At 48.4% G+C, this 17,500-nt stretch overlaps 1 protein-coding gene across 1 annotated transcript in view; it reads left to right on the top strand.

Annotated features, from left to right (window-relative positions):
- Positions 1-4,615: 4,615 nt before the first annotated feature.
- Positions 4,616-17,500, top strand: part of LOC133357323 (kidney mitochondrial carrier protein 1-like) — a 48,989-nt gene continuing 36,104 nt past the window's right edge. The window contains 1 exon segment of the mRNA XM_061575212.1: positions 4,616-4,746. The gene's annotated coding sequence lies outside the window, so the exon portion shown is untranslated.

Here is a 17,500-nt window from a genome sequence, read left to right as displayed (position 1 = left end):
AATGACAATGAGATCCGCGCTTTGCGAAGCTAATTGCAGTATTGTATTCGAAAGAATAAAATGACAAGGGCATTCATTTCTTTGCGATAATGTAATCGTGTGTTGCTTGAAAGAAAAACAAATAAGCTTTAGAGAGCTGCAATAAAATAACGTTTCAAAAGTTTACTTTTGGCGTGCGTCGTGAGGTCAACGCATTGCCGAGTTGATGCGCGTTCGCTTGATCTCAATGTAGAGACTCAGAGTTACATCGAGACTCGTAGGGTGACGTAGAGATTCATCGAGTGACAGAGACTTTATTGAGTTACATAGAGACCCAGTGACTCATAGTTACATAGAGAATCGGAGTTACAGAGACCAGAGTGACAAAGCGACTCGTAAAGTGACAGAGTCATCGAGTTACATAGAGACTCAGAGTTAGAGACTCGTAGGGTGACGTAGAGATTCATCGAGTGACAGAGACTTTATTGAGTTACATAGAGAACCAGTGACTCATAGTTACATAGAGACTCGGAGTTACAGAGACCATAGTGACTAAGAGACTCGTAAAGTGACAGAGAGACTCGTCGATTCTAGATTTGAAGCTTTCGTGACTGCAAGAATTCATACTCTTAGGTTTTTTTTCGGTCAAGTCATGCAGGTAAAAAATAAGGAATAATAATAAATAAATATTAAGAATTATAGAAAAAAATCTTTTTCTTTAAATCCTTTATATTAAGTTCGCTTGCTTGCGTGCTTGCTTACGACCGTGCACATCTTTCGGTCGTTTTTTAACCCACTTCCCGTGATCCAATCGAGCTGACATTTTCCACACAGACTCGTTGTGCCAGACAAATCAAGTGATAGTGATACAGCTATCGTGCTGTGACGGTTCCACCTGAAGATGGAAGCTTGTGTTGCCTCCGAAACGTGATTTTATTATATTTTACTTTTATTAATGAAATTTTTTTACCTACGTGACTTTACCGAAAAAACCTAAGAACATGTTTAATTTTTTTAATGGAAATGTTTTTTTTGGGGGGGAGGGGAGGGTCAGAGCTTTGTGACGTCATATTTGAGGGGGGGGGGGTCTGACTCTATGTGACGAGGGGGGGGGGGTCAAAAATCCTTCAAAATCGCGTGACGTCATTTATGGACGGTCCCCAACCCTCGCTGCGTCCAGAGTGGCCGCAGTTTCATTCCAAAGGCCTCCGAATGAGCACGGTCGCCTACGTACGGTGCGAAAGAAGTTGTACGCACACAGAGGCCTCGGCCAATGGCGCTCGGGTGACTGTGCCCTTCACTTGGCAACGGATCAAAATGCCCCGTTGCAAAATTAACTCCAGGCCGGTGAAATCTGACGCTCAATTAGCTCGGGTTCGTCTCGTAATATATGTAGTTAGACAATATGGTGATTGATGACAACGTTAGCGGCCGTGGCGTAATGGTTAGCACAAAGCTGTCAAACTAAACTCGTAAGAAGAATTGTTTTTTATCTTCTTGTTTCTTTCGGTAAAGTCACGTAGAAGGGAAGTAATAAAATAATAAAAATAAAACATAATAAAATAATTATTATATTATATTATTATGTTATTTTATGTTTTATTTTTATTATTTTATTACTTCCCTTATATTATGATATTATTTTATGTTTTATTTGTATTATTTTATTATTTCCCTTCTACGTGACTTTACCGAAAGAACCAAGAAGATGAATCCCTGCAGTCACGAAAGCTTTAAATCGAAATTTTATAATGTTTATTTTTATTATTTTATTATTTCCCTTCTACGTGACTTTACCGAAAGAACCAGGAAGATGAATCCCTGCAGTCACGAAGCTTTAAATCGATATTGTTTTTTATTTTACCAGGTCAGACCCATTGAGGTAGACTGTATAGTTAGTTTTCAGTAGCGACCTGGCCACAAATGATCAACCCAACGAAGTGGGTTGATCATCAAGTTCAAGTTCTCTTGAATCGGGTGCAACCGCAACAAACAAAAAACAAAAACATGAACAAAAAACATCTTAAAGTGAATATGTGACTGAGTGCAAACAGAAAATCCAAGAAAAGACAGCAAAAATATTGCAGAAAAAACACCGTACACCAACGCTGTGTGCAAAAATCCCAGTGGGATGCAAGTCAAACAACAACAACAACCACAAGACAACTTAGATTAAGGCCATCAGTCTAACCCTGTACTACAACAAACAAACATGGCTAAACCAATACACTTTTCGAAATCACCAAAATAAAGCCATGAAAGCAATGAAAAAGCAATCATAGGAACTGTGACGGAATTTTCACAATAACGCCGTGATGTTGATTATAAATGTGGAGGGGAAAACCGGAGGACCCGGATAAACAATCCACGCGACCACGGGGAGAGAGAGAGACGCACTTCATTTACAGGGTCGGGATCGACCCCACGACCTCCTGTACACCAGGCGAGGTAGTCAACATCTCCTAGCCACCGTGATGATGATGAGAGAGAGACACGCAAACTCAAAATATACAGCAGCAGGCGTCAGGGTCAGGATCGAACCCACGAACTCCTGCATACCAGGCAAGGTAGTCAACATCTCCGAGCCACCGTGATGATGATGAGAGAGAGACACGCAAACTCAAAATATACAGCAGCAGGCGTCAGGGTTGGGATAGAACTCACGACCTCCTGTACACCAGGCGAGGTAGTCAACATCTCATAGCCACCGTGATGAGAGAGAGAGAAACACGCAAACTCCAAATATACAGCAGCAGGCGTCAGGGTCGGGATCGAACCCACGACCTCCTGTACACCAGGCGAGGTAGTTAACATCTCCTAGCCACCGTGCTAATGATGAGAGAGAGACACGCAAACTCCAAATATACAGCAGCAGGCATCTTCAGGGTCGGGATCGACCCCACGACCTCCTGTGCACCAGGCGAGGTAGTCAACATCTCATAGCCACCGTGATGCTGATGAGAGAGAGACACACAAACTCCAAATATACAGCAGCAGGCGTCAGGGTCTGGATCGAACCCACGACCTCCTGTACACCAGGCGAGGTAGTTAACATCTCCTAGCCACCGTGATGATGAGAGAGACACACAAATTCCAAATATACAGCAACAGGCGTCAGGATCGGGATCGAACCCACGACCTCCTGTATACCAGGCGAGGTAGTCAACATCTCCTAGCCACCGTGATGATGATGATGAGAGAGACACGCAAACTCCAAATATACAGCAACAGGCGTCTTCAGGGTCGGGATCGACCCCACGACCTCCTGTGCACCAGGCGAGGTAGTCAACATCTCCTAGCCACCGTGATGATGATGAGAGAGAGACACGCAAACTCCAAATAAACAGCAAGCGTCAGGGTCAGGATCGAACCCACGACCTCCTGTACACCAGGCGAGGTAGTTAATATCTCATAGCCACCGTGATGATGATGATGAGAGAGAGACACACAAACTCCAAATATACAGCAGCAGGCGTCATCATGGTCTGAATCAAACCCACGACCTCCTGTGTACCAGGCGAGGTAGTTAACATCTCCTGGCCACCGTGATGATGATGATGAGAGACAGAGAAACACGCAAACTCCAAATATACAGCAGCAGGCGTCATCAGGGTCTGAATCAAACCCACGACCTCATGTATACCAGGCGAGGTCATCAACATCTCCCAGCCACCGTGATGATGATGATGATGAGAGAGACACACAAACTCCAAATATACAGCAGCAGGCGTCATTAGGGTCTGAATCAAACCCACGACCTCCTGTGTACCCGGCGAGGTCGTCAACATCTCCTAGCCACCGTGATGATGATGATGATGAGAGAGAGAGACACGCAAACACCAAATATACAGCAGCAGGCGTCAGGGTCTGGATCAAACCCACGACCTCCTGCACACCAGGCGAGGTAGTTAACATCTCCTAGCCACCATGATGATGATGAGAGAGAGAGACACGCAAACTCCAAATACACAGCAGCAGGCGTCTTCAGGGTCTGGATCAAACCCACGACCTCCTGTGTACCAGGCGAGGTCGTCAACATCTCCCAGCCACCGTGATGATGATGAGAGAGACACAAACTCCAAATATACAGCAGCAGGTGTCATCAGGGTCTGAATCAAACCCACGACCTCCTGTATACCAGGCGAGGTAGTCAACATCTCATAGCCACCATGATGATGATGAGAGAGACACAAACTCCAAATATACAGCAGCAGGCGTCATCAGGGTCTGAATCAAACCCACGACCTCCTGTATACCAGGCGAGGTAGTCAACATCTCATAGCCACCATGATGATGATGAGAGAGACACAAACTCCAAATATACAGCAGCAGGCGTCATCAGGGTCTGAATCAAACCCACGACCTCCTGTGTACCCGGCGAGGTAGTCAATATCTCCTAGCCACCGTGATGATGATGATGAGAGACAGAGAAACACGCAAACTCCAAATATACAGCAGCAGGCGTCAGGGTCTGGATCAAACCCACGACCTCCTGTGCACCCGGCGAGGTCATCAACATCTCTCAGCCAAGGCTATGACGTCACCGCGCGTGGGTCGCCGCACCACGTGACCGCCGCCTCAGCCAATCAGCTGCGAGGACGTTGCCTATCAGCGCTAGATTATTAGAGCGGTGGTTGTGGTGGTGGTGGTGGTTGTGGTGGTGGTGTCAATGGAAGTCACGGCAAAGGAACGTGGAGTGGGCACCGATTGATCATCTTGTCAGCCTTGCAGAGCGCCTCGTTGCGGTGACCGGCGTCGCCCTGAAAGGCGAGTTGTGTGCCTTCTTCATCCGCCAACACCCCGTGTTTAGTTTCATTAACTTCTACAATGCAACGAATTAAACACGTAATTATTGCGATTTAAATGACGCCACGACGTTTGCGAACTACGTTGTTAAGTTGTAATCGACGCGGCGTGAGGGAGTTTTGGGTCATTGCGAGGGTTGCTGTTTCACTAATGTGCCGACTTCAGTGTTTATTGTTAATTTTAAAGTGACGCTGAGGTGATTATCGGTCATTTTTGTTGTTATTTGAGGTGAAGTCTGTGAAAGAAAGTATTTAACTTAGTCGATATTGCTGTTTGTGTGTGTGTGTGTGTTACTGTGATGCGTGGCCTCAAAGTGCACCTAGCCTGGCACCGTGGTCACCACTTAGTGGCGAATGGCGGCCGTTGTTGTTGTTGTTGTTTGTGTGGGATGGGGAGCGGTGGGGTAGTGGTTAGCGCTGCGCTACGAGTTCGATTCCCGCTCACGGCTACCCACACCCAGTGACGATTATCTGAACCGGTCCTGGGCCTCCCCTAGGTCGACTCGGCAGGCTCGAATGGGTACCTGGTGTAGCGGTGTGTAAGTAAACGTCGCCACTGGGGAGACAAAGGCGGTCGGGCGTGGTGCTGGCCACCCACCCACCCCCTGGTGTGCCGTGCCGGCCATTATAGGTGCTACTCGCTAACAGCACTTGCCCCTATAGTCTGATTGGCTGGGTGGGTGGCAAGGTGGGTGGATGAGTGGCTGGGTGGGAGAGTGGCTGGCTGGGTGGGAGAGTGGGTGGGTGAGTGGCTGGCTGGGTGGGTGGGAGAGTGGGTGAGTGGCTGGCTGGGTGGGAGAGTGGCTGGGTGGGTGGGTGGGAGAGTGGGTGAGTGGCTGGGTGGGTGGGAGAGTGGGTGAGTGGCTGGCTGGGTGGGAGAGTGGCTGGGTGGGTGGGTGGGAGAGTGGGTGAGTGGCTGGGAGAGTGGGTGAGTGGCTGGGTGGGTGGGAGAGTGGCTGGGTGGGTGGGTGAGTGGCTGGGTGGATGGGTAGGTAGGTAGGTGGGTGAGGGTCAGAGTGGGTGAGTGGCTGGGTGGGTGGGTGAGTGGCTGGCTGGGGTGAGTGGCTGGGTGGGTGGGTGAGTGGCTGGCTGGGTGAGTGGCTGGCTGGGTGGGTGGGTGAGTGGCTGAGTGGGTGGGTGGATGAGTGGGTGGATGGAAGAGTGGCTGGGTAGGTGGGTGGGAGAGTGGCTGGGTGGGTGGGAGAGTGGCTGGGTGGGTGGGAGAGTGGCTGAGAGGGTGAGTGGCTGGGTCGGTGGGAGAGTGGCTGGGTGGGTGGGTAGGTAGGTGGGTGGGTGAGTGGCTGAGTGGGTGGGTGGATGAGTGGGTGGATGGAAGAGTGGCTGGGTAGGTGGGTGGGAGAGTGGCTGGGTGGGTGGGAGAGTGGCTGGGTGGGTGGGAGAGTGGCTGGGTGGGTGAGTGGCTGGGTCGGTGGGAGAGTGGCTGGCTGGGTGAGTGGCTGGGTGGGTGGGTGAGTGGCTGGGTGGATGGGTAGGTAGGTAGGTGGGTGAGGGTCAGAGTGGGTGAGTGGCTGGGTGGGTGGGTGAGTGGCTGGCTGGGTGGGTGGGAGAGTGGGTGAGTGGCTGGCTGGGTGGGAGAGTGGCTGGCTGGGTGGGTGGGAGAGTGGGTGAGTGGCTGGCTGGGTGGGAGAGTGGCTGGCTGGGTGGGAGAGAGGCTGAGTGGGTGAGTGGCTGGGTCGGTGGGAGAGTGGCTGGGTGGGTGGGTGAGTGGCTGGCTGGGTGAGTGGCTGGGTGGGTGGGTGAGTGGCTGGCTGGGTGAGTGGCTGGCTGGGTGGGTAGGTAGGTGGGTGGGTGAGTGGCTGAGTGGGTGGATGGAAGAGTGGCTGGGTAGGTGGGTGGGAGAGTGGCTGGGTGGGTGGGAGAGTGGCTGGGTGGGTGGGAGAGTGGCTGAGTGGGTGAGTGGCTGGGTCGGTGGGAGAGTGGCTGGGTGGGTGAGTGGGTGGGTGGGTGGGTGAGTGGCTGGCTGGGTGGGTAGGTAGGTGGGTGGGTGAGTGGCTGAGTGGGTGGGTGGATGAGTGGGTGGATGGAAGAGTGGCTGGGTAGGTGGGTGGGAGAGTGGCTGGGTGGGTGGGAGAGTGGCTGGGTGGGTGGGAGAGTGGCTGAGTGGGTGAGTGGCTGGGTCGGTGGGAGAGTGGCTGGCTGGGTGAGTGGCTGGGTGGGTGGGGTGAGTGGCTGTGTGGATGGGTAGGTAGGTGGGTGGGTGAGTGTCTAAGTGGGTGAGTGGGTGGGTGGGTGAGTAGCTGGGTGGGTGGGGTGAGTGGCTGGGTGGGTGGGTGAGTAACTGGCTGGGTGGGTGGGTGAGTGGCTGGGTGGGTGGGTGGGTGAGTGGCTGGCTGGGTGGGTGAGTGGCTGGGTGGGTGGGTGAGTGGCTGGCTGGGTGGGTGGGTGAGTGGCTGGCTGGGTGGGTGGGTGGGTGAGTGGCTGGGTGGGTGGGTGGGTGAGTGGCTGGCTGGGTGGGTGAGTGGCTAGCTGGGTGGGTAGGTAGGTGGGTGGGTGAGTGGCTGAGTGGGTTGGTGGATGAGTGGGTGGATGGAAGAGTGGCTGGCTGGGTGAGTGGCTGAGTGGGTGGCTGGCTGTGTGGGTGGGTGAGTGGCTGGCTGTGTGGGTGGCTGGCTGTGTGGGCGGGAGGGTGGCTGGCTGTGTGGGTGGGTGGCTGGCTGTGTGGGTGGCTGGGTGGCTGGCTGTGTGGGTGGGTGGCTGGCTGGCTGGGTGGCTGGCTGTGTAGGTGGCTGGCTGGGTGGCTGGCTGGGTGGCTGGCTGGGTGGCTGGCTGTGTGGGTGGCTGGGTGAGTGGGTGGTTTGTGGCCAGCTCTATGGTAGTTGAACACAATATGAATGAGACGAAACCCTGGTATACAGAGTCCTCATCACGGGCTCGAAACCAGGCTCATGCCTGTGATTAAAGTGCGTAACTCAAGCATAGTGAGTTTATCTTCTCAGTCTGGTCCGTAACACGACAAAGTCTCTTCATCACTAGATCTGGCTGGATTCCTGCTCGAACGGTTTAACCGTCGCGAGGTTTATTGCAACGAGCCGCTCACCAAAGTATATAAAATGTGTGACACGCGTGGAGATAAAAGGCTCTTGACGCGACTTTAGAACCCGTCCTGCGATATCGTAGAGGCTCGTGAACTCGCATACACAGCCATGAATTTTCCTAGAGGCCCTTGTGTTTACCTCGCCGCTGATAGGTGTACTTAGAGACGAAGAGACTCGTAGTGAACCGTATAATCACACGGATAGCCATATCTCACACGCCGAGACCCATGGACTTTTTTAGAGACCCATATATTCATAGAGAACCATCTAATCACACAGAGACCCATGGATTAATAAGATACCCATAGACTCGTAGAGAACCATATAATCACACGGATAGCCATATCTCACACGCCGAGACCTATGGACTTATCAAGAGACCCATATATTCATAGAGAACCATCTAATCACACAGAGACCCATGGATTTAATAAGTGACCCATATCTCACACCGAGACCCATGGACTTAATACGGGACCCATAGATTCATCGGGAACCATCTAATCACACACAGAGACCCATGGACTTAATAAGAGACCCATATATTCATAGAGAACCATCTAATCAAACATAGACCCATGGATTTAATAAGAGACCCATAGACTCATAGGGAACCATCTAATCACACATACCCATACCTCACACACTGAGACCCATATATTCATAGAGAACCATCTAATCACACAGAGACCCATGGACTTAATAAGAGACCCATATATTCATAGAGAACCATCTAATCAAACATAGACCCATGGATTTAATAAGTGACCCATAGACTCATAGGGAACCATCTAATCACACACATACCCATACCTCACACACCGAGACCCATATATTCATAGAGAACTATCTAATCACACAGAGACCCATGGATTAAATAAGTGACCCATAGACTCATAGGGAACCATCTAATCACACAGAGACCCATACCTCACACCGAGACCCATGGACTTAATATGAGACCCATATATTCATAGAGAACCATTTAACAAAACATAGACCCATGGATTAGATAAGTGACCCATAGACTCATAGGGAACAATCTAATAACACACATACCCATACCTCACACACTGAGATCCATGGACTTAATATGAGACCCATATATTCATAGAGAAACATCTAATCGCACACAGAGATCCATGGATTAAATAAGTGACACATAGGCTCATCGGGAACCATCTAATCACACACATACCCATACCTCACACACCGAGACCCATATATTCATAGAGAACTATCTAATCACACAGAGACCCATGGATTAAATAAGTGACCCATAGACTCATAGGGAACCATATAATCATACAGAGACCCATACCTCACACACCGAGACTCATGGACTTAATATGAGACCCATATATTCATAGAGAAACATCTAATCAAACATAGACCCATGGATTTTAATAAGTGACCCATAGACTCACAGGGAACCATATCTCACACCGAGACCCATGGACTTAATACGAGACCCATAGATTCATAGAGAAACATCTAATCGCACACAGAGACCCATGGATTAAATAAGTGACCCATAGGCTCACATAGACCCATATCTCACACCGAGACCCATGGACTTAATACGAGACCCATAGGCTCATCGGGAACCATCTAATCGCACACAGAGACTCATGGACTTAATAAGATACCCATAGGCTCGTAGGGAACCATATTATCGCACACAGAGACCCATGGATTTAATAAGAAACCCGTAGACTCGGAGAACCATTTACTCACACAGAGACCCGTATTTCATGCGTAGAATTACATAGGCATGCGTGCATGAACAGTACCTGTATGTTGAACTTCTTTTGCACCGTACACAGCCAACCGTGTTATTCGGAGGTGCTCAGAATCATGATCAGAATGTTTATTTGGACTGCAGGAGGAATCCGATGAGTTATGAAGCTCTTTTTTCACAGATGTCCAGTAGGAGGCACAGGGTCAAAACAATACAAAAGAACACGATCAACTGCAAAGTATAGGAATGGTAAACAAATCACTTTAAAAATCTATACAAATAAAACTAAACTATATTTTTACGCGCTTTTATTTAACTCTTTCGGTCTGTTGTCGTTGTTGTCGTATCCTGAAATCTTGTAACTCAATTTTAACCCACTTCCCAATGTGGCATCGACTGCAAACTTGGTATACTTATGATGACAATATTATATTCTATCATGAAAAATAAAAACTAAATGTATTTTTTTACATTATTTTTTATATATTATGTTTCGGCTTGGCTCTTATTGGCCATGGTCAACTAACGTTGTCTGTACTTTTTAGTACATTTCGTAAAAGCGTGTTTAAAAAAAGTTTAAAAAAATTAACCCGTAAAAACAACGTTTTTCACTATAAATCCTTTATATGCGTGGCGGCTAGAGTCCTCTCGTCCTCTGGCTTGAGATGGCTGCCACCTATGGGTCAGATGATTGCCTGCCACCATTAAGCAATTGGTAATTAAATATAATTTATTTTTTCCTAAAAAGTGTAAAATTTAGGAAAAAAAAATTTCGCTAAAATAAATTGTCACGCACAACGAGTCTGTGTGGAAAATGTATGGATCACGGGAAGTGGGTTAAAAAACGACCGAAAGATTTGCACGGTCGTAAGCGCGCAAGCAAGCAAGCAAGTAAACTTAATATAAAGGATTTAAAAATATGCATATTTATTACCTTACCAGGTAAAGCCCACCTCGCTATGAGCTTACTTTCCAGAAGCTTCTTGGCCGCAAATGATTGCTCAACAAAGTGGCTTATCGTGTGGAATATTATAGCAGCGAAATAATCGAAATGCACGTTGATTGTAAATGTGGAGGGGGGAAAAATACGGCGATCAAAGACTCACGGACTCGCATGGAGACCCACGGACTCGCATGGAGACCCACGGACTCGCATGGAGACCCACGGACTCGCCAGGAGACCCACGGACTTTGGGTCTCAGTGTAAAGTCTATGGGTCTCAGTGTAAAGTCTATGGGTCTCAGTGTAAAGTCTATGGGTCTCTATGTAAAGTCTATGGGTCTCGGTGTCAAGTCTATGGGTCTCAGTGTAAAGTCTATGGGTCTCTGTGTAAAGTCTATGGGTCTCTGTGTAAAGTCTATGGGTCTCGGTGTAAAGTCTATGGGTCTCGGTGTAAAGTCTATGGGTCTCAGTGTAAAGACTATGGGTCTCAATGTAAAGTCTATGGGTCTCTGTGTAAAGTCTATGGGTCTCTGTGTAAAGTCTATGGGTCTCTGTGTAAAGTCTATGGGTCTCAATGTAAAGTCTATGGGTCTCTGTAAAGTCTATGGGTCTCAGTGTAAAGTCTATGGGTCTCTGTGTAAAGTCTATGGGTCTCTGTGTAAAGTCTATGGGTCTCAGTGTAAAGTCTATGGGTCTCTGTGTAAAGTCTATAGGTCTCAGTGTAAAGTCTATGGGTCTCAGTGTAAAGTCTATGGGTCTCAGTGTAAAGTCTATGGGTCTCTATGTGTCTCTGTGTAAAGTCTATGGGTCTCAGTGTAAAGTCTATGGGTCTCAGTGTAAAGTCTATGGGTCGTAGTGTAAAGTCTATGGGTCTCTGTGTTAAGTCTATGGGTCTCTGTGTAAAGTCTATGGGTCTCAGTGTAAAGTCTATGGGTCTCTGTGTAAAGTCTATGGGTCTCAGTGTAAAGTCTATGGGTCTCGGTGTAAAGTCTATGGGTCTCAGTGTCAAGTCTATGGGTCTCAGTGTAAAGTCTATGGGTCTCAGGGTAAAGTCTTTGGGTCTCAGTGTCAAGTCTATGGGTCTCAGTGTAAAGTCTATGGGTCTCTGTGTAAAGTCTATGGGTCTCGGTGTAAAGTCTATGGGTCTCAGTGTCAAGCTTATGGGTCTCTGTGTAAAGTCTATGGGTTTTTGTGTAAAGTCTATGGGTCTCTGTGTAAAGTCTATGGGTATCGGTGTAAAGTCTATGGGTCTCTGTGTAAAGTCTATGGGTCTCTGTGTAAAGTCTATGGTTCTCAGTGTAAAGTCTATGGGTCTCTGTGTAAAGTCTATGGGTCTCAGTGTAAAGTCTTTGGGTCTCTGTGTAAAGTCTATGGGTCTCAGTGTAAAGTCTATGGGTCTGAGTGTAAAATCTATGGGTCTCAGTGTAAAGTCTATGGGTCTCAGTGTAAAGTCTATGGGTCTCAGTGTAAAGTCTATGGGTCTCAGTGTAAAGTCTATGGGTCTCAGTGTAAAGTCTATGGGTCTCAGTGTAAAGTCTATGGGTCTCAGTGTAAAGTCTATGGGTCTCAGTGTCAAGTCTATGGGTCTCTGTGTAAAGTCTATGGGTCTCAGTGTAAAGTCTATGGGTCTGAGTGTAAAATCTATGGGTCTCAGTGTAAAGTCTATGGGTCTCAGTGTAAAGTCTATGGGTCTCAGTGTAAAGTCTATGGGTCTCAGTGTAAAGTCTATGGGTCTCTGTGTAAAGTCTATGGGTCTCAGTGTAAAGTCTATGGGTCTCAGTGTAAAGTCTATGGGTCTCAGTGTCAAGTCTATGGGTCTCTGTGTAAAGTCTATGGGTCTCAGTGTAAAGTCTATGGGTCTCAGTGTAAAGTCTATGGGTCTCAGTGTAAAGTCTATGGGTCTCTATGTGTCTCAGTGTAAAGTCTATGGGTCTCAGTGTAAAGTCTATGGGTCTCAGTGTAAAGTCTATGGGTCTCAGTGTAAAGTCTATGGGTCTCAGTGTAAAGTCTATGGGTCTCTGTGTAAAGTCTATGGGTCTCTGTGTAAAGTCTATGGGTCTCAGTGTAAAGTCTATGGGTCTCAGTGTAAAGTCTTTGGGTCTCAGTGTCAAGTCTATGGGTCTCAGTGTAAAGTCTATGGGTCTCTGTGTAAAGTCTATGGGTCTCAGTGTAAAGTCTATGGTTCTCTGTGTAAAGTCTATGGGTCTCGGTGTAAAGTCTATGGGTTTCTGTGTAAAGTCTATGGGTCTCAGTGTCAAGCCTATGGGTCTCTGTGCAAAGTCTATGGGTTTCTGTGTAAAGTCTATGGGTCTCGGTGTAAAGTCTATGGGTCTCTGTGTAAAGTCTATGGGTCTCTGTGTAAAGTCTATGGTTCTCAGTGTAAAGTCTATGGGTCTCTGTGTAAAGTCTATGGGTCTCAGTGTAAGTCTTTGGGTCTCTGTGTAAAGTCTATGGGTCTCAGTGTAAAGTCTATGGGTCTGAGTGTAAAATCTATGGGTCTCAGTGTAAAGTCTATGGGTCTCAGTGTAAAGTCTATGGGTCTCAGTGTAAAGTCTATGGGTCTCTGTGTAAAGTCTATGGGTCTCTGTGTAAAGTCTATGGGTCTCAGTGTAAAGTCTATGGGTCTCAGTGTAAAGTCTATGGGTCTCAGTGTAAAGTCTATGGGTCTCAGTGTAAAGTCTTTGGGTCTCAGTGTCAAGTCTATGGGTCTCAGTGTAAAGTCTATGGGTCTCTGTGTAAAGTCTATGGGTCTCTGTGTAAAGTCTATGGGTCTCTGTGTAAAGTCTATGGTTCTCTGTGTAAAGTCTATGGGTCTCGGTGTAAAGTCTATGGGTTTCTGTGTAAAGTCTATGGGTCTCAGTGTCAAGCCTATGGGTCTCTGTGTAAAGTCTATGGGTTTCTGTGTAAAGTCTATGGGTCTCTGTGTAAAGTCTATGGGTCTCGGTGTAAAGTCTATGGGTCTCTGTGTAAAGTCTATGGGTCTCTGTGTAAAGTCTATGGTTCTCAGTGTAAAGTCTATGGGTCTCTGTGTAAAGTCTATGGGTCTCAGTGTAAAGTCTTTGGGTCTCTGTGTAAAGTCTATGGGTCTCAGTGTAAAGTCTATGGGTCTGAGTGTAAAATCTATGGGTCTCAGTGTAAAGTCTATGGGTCTCAGTGTAAAGTCTATGGGTCTCAGTGTAAAGTCTATGGGTCTCTGTGTAAAGTCTATGGGTCTCTGTGTAAAGTCTATGGGTCTCAGTGTAAAGTCTATGGGTCTCTTGTGTAAAGTCTATGGGTCTCAGTGTAAAGTCTATGGGTCTCTGTGTAAAGTCTATGGGTCTCTGTGTAAAGTCTATGGGTCTCGGTGTGAAGTCTATGGGTCTCTGTGTAAAGTCTATGGGTCTCGGTGTAAAGTCTATGGTTCTCGGTGTAAAGTCTATGGGTCTCAGTGTAAAGTCTATGGGTCTCAGTGTAAAGTCTATGGGTCTCTGTGTAAAGTCTATGGGTCTCGGTGTAAAGTCTATGGGTCTCTGTGTACAATCTATGGGTCTCAGTGTAAAGTCTATGGGTCTCAGTGTAAAGTCTATGGGTCTCAGTGTAAAGTCTATGGGTCTCTGTGTAAAGTGTATGGGTCTCTGTGTAAAGTCTATGGGTCTCAGTGTAAAGTCTTTGGGTCTCAGTGTCAAGTCTATGGGTCTCGGTGTAAAGTCTATGGGTCTCTGTGTAAAGTCTATGGGTCTCAGTGTAAAGTCTATGGGTCTCTGTGTAAAGTCTATGGGTCTCGGTGTAAAGTCTATGGGTCTCAGTGTCAAGTCTATGGGTCTCAGTGTAAAGTCTATGGGTCTCAGTGTAAAGTCTTTGGGTCTCAGTGTCAAGTCTATGGGTCTCAGTGTAAAGTCTATGGGTCTCTGTGTAAAGTCTATGGGTCTCTGTGTAAAGTCTATGGGTCTCGGTGTAAAGTCTATGGGTCTCTGTGTAAAGTCTATGGGTTTCTGTGTAAAGTCTATGGGTTTCTCTGTAAAGTCTATGGGTCTCTGTGTAAAGTCTATGGTTCTCAGTGTAAAGTCTATGGGTCTCTGTGTAAAGTCTATGGGTCTCAGTGTAAAGTCTTTGGGTCTCTCTGTGTAAAGTCTATGGGTCTCTGTGTAAAGTCTATGGGTCTCAGTGTAAAGTCTATGGGTCTCTGTGTAAAGTCTATGGGTCTCTGTGTAAAGTCTATGGGTCTCTGTGTAAAGTCTATGGGTCTCTGTGTAAAGTCTATGGGTCTCTGTGTTAAGTCTATGGGTCTCTATGTTAAGTCTATGGGTCTCTATGTCGCAGCCCGAGCCTTGCAGACTGACTGTATCGTCTTGCCTTACATTTTATCATCACGTTGATAACGCAAGACTTTTATGCTCACTCCGATCATTTATGATCATTTTGCACAGCGCTCTGTGAGCCCTGAATATCGGGTGCTATAAGTCTGAATTTTTATGACTGTATTACATCTCATCCATACTCTTGTTTAACCACGACAATGCAGGTCACAACACACTGACCCACTCACCCACCCACTCTCTCACTCAGACAAAGACAAAGATTCCCCGTATAGCCTGACTAGACTGTTGGGGAAAGTGCTGTTAGCGAGCACCTATGAAGGCCGGCATGGCACACGAGGGGGTGGGTGGACAGCACCACGCCCGACCGCCTTTGTCTCCCCAGTGGTGATGTTTACTACACAATGTACCAGTATACTAATTTGAGGCCAAGTCGACCTAGGGGAGGCCCAGGACCGTTCAATTAATCGTAACTGGTGTTGACTGTGAACGGTAATCGAACTCGGGTCGCCGGGTTTGTTACGCAGCGCGCTAACCGGTACACTACCCACTCACCCACTCGCTCACCCACTCACTCACTAGCTCACCCACTCGCTCACCCACTCACTCACTAGCTCACCCACTCGCTCACCCACTCACTCACTCGCAAGCTCACCCACTCGCTCACCCACTCACTCACTAGCTCACCCACTCACTCACTAGCTCACCCACTCACTCACTAGCTCACCCACTCGCTCACCCACTCACCCACTCGCTCACCCACTCACTAGCTCACCCACCCACTCACCCACTCGCCCACCCACTCGCTCACCCACCCACTCACTCACTAGTTCACCCACTCACTCACTAGCTCACCCACTCGTTCACCCACTCACTCACTCACTAGCTCACTCACTAGCTCACCCACTCGCTCGCAAGCTCACCCACTCACTCACCCACTCGCTCACTCACTCACTCGCAAGCTCACCCACTCGCTCACCCACTCACTCACTAGCTCACCCACTCACTCACTAGCTCACCCACTCATTCACCCACTCGCTCACCCACACACTCACTAGCTCACCCACTCACTCACCCACTCGCTCATCCACACACTCACTAGCTCACCCACTCACTCACCCACTCACTCACCCACACACTCACTAGCTCACTCACTAGCTCACCCACTCGCTCACCCACTCACTCACTAGCTCACCCACTCGCTCACCCACTCACTCACCCACTCACTAGCTCACCCACTCACTAGCTCACCCACTCGCTCACCCACTCGCTCACCCACTCACTCGCAAGCTCACTCACTCGCTCACCCACTCACTCACTAGCTCACCCACTCACTAGCTCACTCACTCACTAGCTCACCCGCTCGCTCACCCACTCACTCACTAGTTCACCCACACACTCACTAGCTCACCCACTCGCTCACCCACTCACTCACCCACTCACTCACCCACTCGCTCACCCACTCACCCACTCGCTCACCCACTCACTCGCAAGCTCACTCACTCGCTCCCCCACTTACTCCCTATTCACCGTATCCCTTTATATCTACCCTCATTGTACCACTCGTGACCCTTGTTGAAGCGTCTTGGATAAAAGCGCGATCAAAATACGAGATGGGAGAGCGCGGATGGGGAGCGCGGGGTGTGATGAGCAGCGTACGTTGTCTTATTTAAATATGTAATTTTATTTATCTTGTTATTTTGTTTTTCTTAGTTTTATGCTTGTTTTGTATTAACCCGCCGGTTAGACATGAATACGAAAGCACGGATCTGGAGCGGGGGGGGTGCGATGCGCAGCGTTTTTGTAAAAATTTGACAAATGTCAATTATTTCTCGTTATGAAATTTTTCTTGTTATGCTGTTTTTATTAAACGGCCGGATCAACATCGGCGCTGTTTCGCGGCGGGGATCATAGCGGTGTCGATGTCGGCTGCGCTGTTTTGCGAAATTCGGTGACGCAAACGTCATGGTGACGCCAGCCAAAATGGATTTTGACGATTTCGCAAATTTTCTTTTGTAATGATATTCGTTGCCCGTTGTTGTTATTATCAATGCGCTTGTTTTTTCCCGAGGAGCAGGCCGAATTACCGCTAGCGCTGCTCCTTGTGGTCAGAGCCATGGTGGTGAGATGTCAACTACCTCGCCTGGTGTGCAGGAGGTCGTGGGTTCGATCCAGACCCTGACGCCTGCTGCTGCTGTATATTTGGAGTTTGCGTGTCTTGTCGTTCCACATGGTCGCGTAGATTTTCCTTGGGGTCCTCCGGTTTTTCCTTCCACGTCTAGAATCACCAACATCACGGCGTTTAGAATGAGTTGACTGCTCTACATTTTCCTCAAGACGACGATGATGATCCACTTGGTTGAGGCTATCATTTGTGGCCAGGTCGCTTCTGACAAAAGAGCTGTACAGCTCAGTGGGCCTTACCTGGTAAAATAAAGAAATAGAGGCGGTGTCCCCGCCCGAGGGTAACGGCGAATCGGAGCGACAGCCCCGGGCCCTGCACTTTGGGGAGAGGGGCGGGGGCCGACGTCACGGTGTCAGATGTAAAACTTCCAGTTTAGTTTGAAGGGCTTCCCGCTAGCGGAGACGCCCCCCACCTCCGCTAGCAGTTGCAGAGCTGCGCCTTTGCCTTTGTCCCCAAGCTCTTACGATAACCCCCCCCCCCCCCCCCCCCCATTCAAT

This window comes from Lethenteron reissneri, chromosome 57, assembly GCF_015708825.2.
Source record: "Lethenteron reissneri isolate LAM-NWPU_2019-01 chromosome 57, ASM1570882v1, whole genome shotgun sequence".
In the NCBI taxonomy this organism is placed as follows: domain Eukaryota; kingdom Metazoa; phylum Chordata; class Hyperoartia; order Petromyzontiformes; family Petromyzontidae; genus Lethenteron; species Lethenteron reissneri.
The sequence above is the reverse complement of the archived record's forward strand: the minus strand, read 5'-3'. Positions and strand labels throughout refer to the sequence as shown.